Source organism: Arachis hypogaea, chromosome 14, assembly GCF_003086295.3.
Source record: "Arachis hypogaea cultivar Tifrunner chromosome 14, arahy.Tifrunner.gnm2.J5K5, whole genome shotgun sequence".
Classification (NCBI taxonomy): domain Eukaryota; kingdom Viridiplantae; phylum Streptophyta; class Magnoliopsida; order Fabales; family Fabaceae; genus Arachis; species Arachis hypogaea.
In genome coordinates this window covers 31,715,710-31,725,226 of record NC_092049.1, presented here as the reverse complement: position 1 = coordinate 31,725,226, position 9,517 = coordinate 31,715,710, and the positions used below count along the sequence as shown (strand labels likewise).

Below are 9,517 nucleotides of genomic sequence, written 5' to 3'. Positions count from 1 at the left end.
GTTGAGGAACTAGATGAAGAAGAGACTTAAGAAGAGGCTGGAAGCACACTGTTACACGCCCCTCTTATGGGAAGAAAGCCTGAAGTACCACACTCTCAGAAGCCCCAAAAAGAGACCAAGGACAAGCACTGTTCATAGTCCTTAGAAGGCTTTAAGAAGTCACAAATCAATATTTCTTTTGTTGAGGTTTTGGAGCAATGGTCTCTCTCTACTGGCAGAAACCTCTCTGATGCTGAGAAAGGCAAATTGGTGTTGTGGTTACAGAAGGATTTCATGATTATCAAGGTCCTTAAACCTCCACTACCCCCTGACAAGGGAGGTACTTCCATGCAGAGTACAATACTGAAGCCTTCTCCCTTGGTGAAAACTCATACAGTTTCTCTAGATATCAAACCTAAGTTTGGTGTTGGGAAGTCACCACCCACCAAGGAGGAAGGTTCCAAGAGGCAGATGCATAGGGGATAGAGAAACAATACAACCCCTACCCTAACAAGCAAGGAGAATCAAGCTAATAACAATAAAAGGAAGCTTGTTAGGAGGAATTCAAATCCAAGAGCACTAATCCTTTCTTCTTTCTCCTTGGAGTCATTTCTGTTAATCAACTGGAAGAAGAGGAAGAAAGTAAACAATTAAGTGTCAAGCTAATGACATTAAAGAAGCGCTTGTTGGGAGGCAACCCAACCATGAGTAGAGTACTTTTGTTCTTATTTCTTCTGTCTATTTTCACTTGAGTTTATTTTAGTTTATTTTTAGAGTTTTCCCTTGCTTTTTAATGGTTGTGATCATGTGCAATACTTAGAACAGAGACAGAGAAATTCAGAGTTGGAAACAGAACACCCTGGGGAGAGCCTCTTGCTGGCGTTGAACGCCAGACAAGGTAGAAAATGGGCGTTCAACGCCTATAGAAGACAAGAAGCTAGCGTTGAACACCAGAGAAGGACCACTCTGGGCGTTCAACGCCCCTGACAGGCACAAGTCTGGCGTTGAACGCCAGCCAAGGAGCAAGGCTGGGCATTCAACGCCCTAGAAGGACACAAGCCTGGTGTTGAACGCCAGGCAGGGGGCAGGGAACTCGAAGTTTGGAGCCTCCTCAGCCAGTGGGTCCCACCCTGCACCCCACCCACTTCAAATTCAAACTTGTCACACTTATTCTTCCCTCCCATATTCTCTTTGCTTGAGGACAAGCAAACTTTTTAAGTTTAGTGTTGCAGAGCGAGCTCTAGGTTTATAATATTATCAATGGCACTAAGGGAAGCTGAATCATCTTCATGGAAGAGCACATCCTGAGGAACAATAGCCACCATCACTAAGGTGGTTGAGTTTTATTCTCCTCCTATCTATGTTATTTTTGTTTTCACTGTTCTTTAAATTACTATCTGTTCTATATTATAGTGCATGATCATATCTAGTCTTTTATTTCCATTTAGACTTATTGTTCGTGCCTTGTTGTGATCATAAGATATTCATTGTATCTATCACCATGCTTGAAAGAAATTTTTTTCAAGAAGTAGTGAGTGCATAATTTTCGAGTATATCATGACTTATCTCCAAATTTTTTTTGTGGTGGCCTTGCATTGGTTTCCTGAATGTATGAATTAACTGTGCACATTTGATAGTGAAGTTAAGTGTATTAGCTCTTAAAGAATAGTAAATTTAGAGAAGTATTATTGACTCTCTGAAAAATTAAAAACACTGATTCTTGAAAGCAACAGAAACAGCAGAAAAAAAAGCAGAAAGAAAAAGAAAAGAAAGAAAAAAAAAGCAAAAGAAAAAGCAAAAGATAAATCCTAAAAGCTCAAAAGAAAGGAAAAGGAGAGCTAGGATCCAAGGCTTTGAGCATCAATGGTTAGAAGGGCCTAAAGAAACAAAATCTTGGCCTAAAAAGTTCAAATGAGCTGCTTTCCCTAACTATATGCTTGTGGTGTGAAGGTGTAGTGCACGAAATTGTGATCCTTAACAACGGCGCCAAAAACTTGGTGCTCGGAACGTAATTCACACACTTTGTCACAACTTTGCACAACTAACCAGCAAGTGGACTGGGTCGTCCAAGTAATAAACCTTACGTGAGTAAGGGTCGATCCCACAGAGATTATCGGCTTGAAGCAAGCTATGGTCACCTTGTAAATCTCAGTCAGGCGGATTCAAATGGTTATAGAGTTTTAATAATTAAAGGATAAATAAAACATAAAATGGGATAGAGATACTTATGTAAGTCCATGGTGAGAATTTCAGATAAGCGTATAGAGATGCTTTTGTTCCTCCTGAACCTCTGCTTTCCTGCTGTCTTCATCCAATCATTCCCACTCCTTTCTATGGCAAGCTTTGTGTAGGGCATCACCGTTGTCAATGGCTACTTCCTATCCTCTCAGTGAAAATGGTCCAAGATGCGCTGTCACCGCATGGCTATTCATCTGTCGGTTCTCGATCATACTGGAATAGGATTCAGTAATCCTTTTGCGTCTGTCACTACGCCCAGCACTCGCGAGTTTGAAACTCGTCACAGCCATCCCTTCCCGGATTCTACTCGGAATACCACAGACAAGGTTTAGACTTTCCGGACTTCAAGAATGGCTGCCAATAGTTCTAGCCTATACCACGAATACTCTGATCTCACGATCAGAAGGCTAAGAGATACACATTCAAGCTTGTTTGCATGTAGAACGGAAGTGTTTGTCAGGCACGCGTTCAGAAGTGAGAATGATGATGAGCGTCACATAATCATCACATTCATCATGTTCTTGTGTGCGAATGAATATCTTAGAGAAGAAATAGGCTTGAATTGAATAGAAAAACAATAGTACTTTGCATTAATTCACGAGGAACAGCAGAGCTCCACACCTTAATCTATAGTGTGTAGAAACTCTACCATTGAAAATACATAAGAACAAGGTCCAGGCATGGCCGAATGGCCAGCCTCCAAGATCTAGGGACTAAACGTCCAAAGATAGATCAAAGATAATCCCCCACCGATTAAAATACAATAGTAAAAAGTTCTATTTATACTAAACTAGTTACTAGGGTTCCAGAAATGAGTAAATGATGCAGAAATCCACTTCTGGGGCCCACTTGGTGTGTGCTTGGGTTGAGCATTGAAGCTTTCATGTTTAGAGGTCTTCCTTGGAGTTAAACACCAGTTTGTAACCTGTTTTTGGCGTTTAACTCTGCTTTGCAACCTGTTTCTGGCGTTTAACTCCAGAATAGGGCAGAAAGCTGGCGTTGAACGCCAGTTTGTGTCATCTAAACTCGGGTAAAGTATGGACTATTATATATTGCTGGAAAGCCCTAGATGTCTAATTTCCTACACAATTTAGAGCATGCCATTCGGAGTCTTGTAGCTCCAGAAAATCCACTTTGCGTGAAGGGAGGTCAGAATCCAACAGCATCTGCAGTCCTTCTTCAACCTCTGAATCTGATTTTTGTTCAAGTCCCTCAATTTCAGCCAGAAATTACCTGAAATCATAGAAAAACACACAAACTCATAGTAAAGTCCAGAAATGTAATTTTTAATTAAAAACTAATAAAAATATACTAAAAACTAATCAAATCATACTGAAAACTATGTAAAAACATTGCCAAAAAGCGTATAAATTATCCGCTCATCACAACACCAAACTTAAGTTGTTGCTTGTCCCCAAGCAACTGAAAATCAAATAGGATAAAAAAAAAGAGAATATACTATAAATTCCAAAATATCAATGAAACTTAGCTCCAATCAGATGAGCGGGACTAGTAGCTTTTTGCCTCTTGAATAGTTTTGGCATCTCACTTTATCCCTTGAAGTTCAGAATGATTGGCATCTATGGGAACTTAGAATTCAGATAGTGTTATTGATTCTCCTAGTTCAGTATGTTGATTCTTGAACACAGCTACTTTATGAGTCTTGGCCGTGGCCCTAAGCACTTTGTTTCCCAGTATTACCACCGGATACATAAATGCCACAGACACATAACTGGGTGAACTTTTCAGATTGTGACTCAGCTTTGCTAAAGTCCCCAATTAGAGGTGTCCAGGGTTCTTAAGCACACTCTGTTTTTGCTTTGGACCTTGACTTTAACCGCTCAGTCTCAAGTTTTCACTTGACACCTTCACGCCACAAGCACATGGTTAGGGACAGCTTGGTTTAGCCGCTTAGGCCAGGATTTTATTCCTTTAGGCCCTCCTATCCACTGATGCTCAAAGCCTTAGATCCTTTTTATTACCCTTGTCTTTTGGTTTTAAGGGCTATTGGCTTTTTGCTCTTGCCTTTTGGTTTAAAGAGCTTTTGGCTTTTTCTTCTTGCTTTTTCTTTTTCTTTTTTTTCTCTCTTTTTTTTTCGCCATTTTTCTTTTCTCTTTTTTTTTTTCGCAAGCTCTTCTCTATTCACTACTTTTTCTTGCTTCAAGAATCAATTTTTATGATTTTTCAGATTATCAATAACATTTCTCCTTTTCATCATTCTTTCAAGAGCCAACATATTTAACATTCATAAACCACAATATCAAAAGACATATGCACTGTTCAAGCATTCATTCAGAAAACAAAAAGTATTGTCACCACATCAAAATAATTAAACTAGTTTCAAGGATGAATTCGAAACCCTGTACTTCTTGTTCTTTTGTTTTTAGAACAGTTTTCAATTAAGAGAGGTGATGGATTCATAGGACATTCATAGCTTTAAGACATAGACACTTAGACACTAATGATCAAGTAATAAAGACACAAACATAAATAAACATGAAGCATAGTAAACGAAAAACAGAAAATAAGAACAAGGAGATTAAGGAATGGGTCCACCTTAGTGAGGGTGACGTCTTCCTCTTCTTGAAGAACCAATGGTGCTCTTGAGCTCCTCTATGTCTCTTCCTTGTCTTTGTTGCTCCTCCCTTATAGCTCTTTGATCTTCTCTAATCTCATGGAGAATGATGGAGTGCTCTTGGTGCTCCATCCTTAGTTGTCCCATGTTGGAGCTTAATTCTCCTAGGAAAGTATTGATTTGCTCCCAATAGTTTTGTGGAGGGAAGTGCATCCCTTGAGGCATCTCAGGGATTTCATGGTGAGGAATTTCTTCATGCTCTTGTTGAGGTCCATGCTCTCTTGTTTGCTCCATCCTCTTCTTAGTGATGGGCTTGTCCTCTTCAATGAGGATGTCTCCCTCTATGTCAATTCCAGCCGAATTACAGAGGTGACAAATGAGGTGAGGAAAAGCTAACCTTGCCAAAGTGGAGGACTTGTCAGCCACCTTGTAGAGTTCTTGAGGTATAATCTCATGAACTTTCACTTCCTCCCCAATCATGATACTATGGATCATGATGGCCCGGTCTATAGTAACTTCAGACCGGTTGCTAGTAGGAATGATTGAGCGTTGAATAAACTCCAACCATCCTCTAGCTACAGGCTTAAGGTCCAGTCTTCTCAATTGAACCGGCTTGCCTCTTGAGTCAACTTTCCATTGAGCTCCTTCCACACATATGTCCATGAGGACTTGGTCCAACCTTTGATCAAAGTTGACCCTTCTAGTGTAGGGGCGTGCGTTTTCTTCCATCATTGGCAAGTTGAACGCTAGCTTTACATTTTCTGGACTGAAATCTAAGTATTTCCCCCGAACCATGGTAAGCCACTACTTTGGATTCGGGTTCACACTTTGATCATGGTTCCTAGTGATCCATGTGTTTGCATAGAACTCTTGAACCATTAAGATCCCGACTTGTTGAATGGGGTTGGTGAGAACTTTCCAACCTCTTCTTCGGATCTCATGTCGGATCTCCGGGTACTCATTCTTTTTAAGCTTGAAAGGAACCTCAGGGATCACTTTCTTCTTGGCCACAACTTCATAGAAGTGGTCTTGATGGACCTTTGAGATGAATCTCTCCATCTTCCATGACTCAGAGGTGAAAGCAATTGCCTTCCCTTTCCTCTTTCTTGAGGTTTCTCTAGCCTTAGATGCCATTAATGGTTATGGAAAAACAAAAAACTATGCTTTTACCACACCAAACTTAAAATGTTTGCTTGTCCCCGAGCAAAAGAAGAAAGAAAGAAGGAGAAGAGGAAGAAAATGGAGGAGATGGAGGGAGGTGTATTCGGCCAAGGGGGAGAAGAAAGGGTTGTATTGTGTGAAAATGGAGAGGGGATGAGGGGTTTATACAGAAGTGGGAAGAGGTTTAGGGTTCGGCCATTAGGGTTGGGTTTGGGAGGGAAAAGAGTTTGAATTTTGGAGGTAGGTGGGGTTTTTGGGGAAGAGAGGATAGATGTGAGTGGTGAAGAGGTGATGGGGAAGAGTGATTGAGGTGATTGGTGAGGGGTATTTGTGGAAGAGAGTTATGAAAAGGTGTGAAGAGGAGAGAAGAAAATGTGAGGATCCTGTAGGGTCAAGGACTTAACATCCCTGCTTCAATTAGGCCTGTAAAACGCCCTTAGCATGCATGTCTGGCGTTAAACGCCAGCTTGCTACTTGTTTTTGGCGTTAAACGCCCAAATGTAGCCTGTTTCTGGCGATTAACGCCACTTCCATGTTCTGTTCTGGTGTTAAACGCCAGTCTGGTGCTTGTTTCTGGCGTTTAACGCCAGCTTGATGCTTCTTTCTGGCGTTAAACGCCAGTTTGATGCTTCTTACTGGAGTTTAAATGCCAGTAAGTTCTTCCTCCAGGGTGAGCTATTTTTAAAGCTGTTTATCATTCTTTTTTTGATTTTTCAGTAGTTTTTGTGACTCCACATGATCATCAACATAAAAAATAAAATAAAATAACAATAAAATAAAATAGATATAATTAAATAACATTGGGTTGCCTCCTAATAAGCGCTTCTTTAATGTCAATAGCTTAACAGTGAGCTCTCATGGAGCCTCACAGATGTTCAGAGCATTGTTGGGACCTCCCAACACCAAACTTAGAGTTTGACTGTGGGGGCTTTGGTTGACTCTGCAAGGAGAAAAGCTTTTCATGCTTCCTCTCCATGGTTACAGAAGGAGATCCTTGAGTTTTAAACACAAGGTTGTCCTCATTCAGTTGAAGGACTAACTCTCCTCTATCCACATCAATCACAGCTCTTGCTGTGGCTAGGAAGGGTCTTCCAAGGATGATGGATTCATCCTCCTCCTTCTCAGTGTCTAGGATTATGAAATCAGCAGGGATGTAAAGGCCTTCAACCTTTACTAACACGTCCTCTACTTGTCCATAAGCCTGTTTTCTTGAGTTTTCTGCCATCTCTAAAGAGATTTTGGCAGCTTGCACCTCAAAGATCCCAAGTTTCTCCATTACATAGAGTGGCATTAAGTTTATTCCTGACCCCAGGTCACACAGAGTCTTCTCAAAGGTCATGGTGCCTATGTTACAGAAAATTAGGAATTTACCAGGATCCTGCTTCTTTTGAGGTAATTTCTGCCTACCCAATGCATTTAGTTCATTGGTGAGCAAGGGAGGTTCATCTTCCCAAGTCTCATTACCAAATAATTTCGCATTCAGCTTCATGATTGCACCAAGGTACTTAGCAACTTGCTCTTCAGTAATGTCTTCATCCTCTTCAGAGGATGAATACTCATCAGAGCTCATGAAGGGCAGAAGGAGGTTCAATGGAATCTCTATGGTCTCTAAATGAGCCTCAGATTCCTTTGGTTCCTCAAAGGGAAACTCCTTATTGGTCACTGAGCATCCCAGGAGGTCTTCCTCACTAAGATTCACGTCTTCCTCCTCCTCTTTGGGTTCGGCCACACCAAGTAAGGTAATGGCCTTGTACTCTCTTTTTGGATTCTCTTCTGTATTGCTTGGGAGAGTACTAGGAGGAGTTTCAGTGACCATTTTACTCAGCTGGCCCACTTGTGCCTCCAAATTTCTAATGGAGGACCTTGTTTCATTCATGAAACTTAAAGTGGCCTTAGATAGATCAGAGACTATATTTGCTAAGCTAGATGGATTCTGCTCAGAATTCTCTGTCTGTTACTGAGTGGATGATGGAAAAGGCTTGCTATTGCTAAACCTGTTTCTTCCACCATTATTAAAGCCTTGTTGAGGCTTTTGTTGATCCTTCCATGAGAAATTTGGATGATTTCTCCATGAGGGATTATGGGTATTTCCATAGGGTTCCCCCATGTAATTCACCTCTGCTATTGCAGGATTCTCAGGATCATAAGCTTCTTTTTCAGAAGATGCCTCTTGAGTACTGTTGGATGCAGCTTGCAATCCATTCAGACTCTGAGAAATCATATTCACTTATTGAGTTAATATTTTATTCTGAGCCAATATGGCATTCAGAGTATCAATTTCAAGAACTCCCTTCCTCTGAGGCGTCCCATTACTCACAGGATTCCTTTCAGAAGTATACATGAACTGGTTATTTGCAACCATGTCAATGAGTTCCTGAGCTTCTGCAGGCGTTTTCTTTAGGTGAATGGATCCACCTGCAGAATGGTCCAATGACATCTTAGATAATTCAGACAGACCATCATAGAATATATCCAGGATGGTCCATTCTAAAAGCATGTCAGAAGGACACTTTTTGGTCAGTTGCTTATATCTCTCCCAAGCTTCATAGAGAGATTCACCTTCTTTCTGTTTGAAGGTTTGAACATCCACTCTAAGCTTGCTAAGCTTTTGAGGATGAAAGAACTTGGCTAAGAAAGCCGTGACCAGCTTATCCCAAGAGTTCATGCTATCCTTAGGTTGAGAGTCCAACCATATTCTAGCTCTGTCTCTTATAGCAAACGGGAAAAGCATAAGCCTGTAAACCTCGGAGTCAACCCCATTGGTCTTAACAGTATCACAGATCTGTAAGAATTCAGTTAAGAATTGAAAAGGATCTTCTAATGGAAGTCTATGAAACTTGCAGTTCTGTTGCATTAGAGAAACTAATTGAGGCTTTAGCTCAAAATTGTTTGCTCCAATGGCAAGGATTGAGATGCTTCTTCCATGTAAATTGGAATTTGGTGCAGTAAAGTCATCAAGCATCTTCCTTGCATTGTTATTATTTTCGGCCATGTCTCCTTCTTTTTCAAAAATTTCTGTCAGATTTTCTCCAGAGAGTTGTGCTTTAGCTTCCTTTAGCTTTCTCTTCAGAGTCCTTTCAGGTTCAGGATTAGCCTCAACAAGAATGCTCTTATCCTTGTTCCTGCTCATATGAAAAAGAAGAAAATAGAAAAGAAAATATGGAATCCTCTATGTCACAGTATAGAGATTCCTTATGTAAGTATAAGAAGAGAAGAGTAGAGGAAGGAAAAGATAAGAATCCAAACACAGAGGGAAAGAGTGAGTTCGAATTCTTGGGTGGAAGAGAAGTGTTAGTAGATGAATAAATAATTAGAAGGAGATGAGAGAGGGAAGAATTCGAAAATTAAATAAAATAAAATAAAAATATTTTTGTTTTTAATTTAAAATTAAAGTTAAAATTCGAAAATAAGAAAAGAAATGAAATTAAAATTAAAATTTAGAATAATTAGTTAATTAAAAAGGAATTTTGAAAAAGAGGAAGGTGATTTTCAAAAATTAGAGAGAGAAAATTAGTTAGATAGTTTTGAAAAAGATAAGAATCAAACAAGATAAGATTAATTAAA

General features: G+C 40.0%; 1 non-coding gene across 1 annotated transcript; it reads left to right on the top strand.

Moving 5' to 3' along the window:
• The first annotated feature begins 8,444 nt into the window (after positions 1-8,444).
• Positions 8,445-8,552, top strand: LOC112746140 (small nucleolar RNA R71). The gene has a single exon (XR_003174037.1). It is a non-coding gene; the product is annotated as a small nucleolar RNA R71 (small nucleolar RNA).
• Positions 8,553-9,517: the final 965 nt, after the last annotated feature.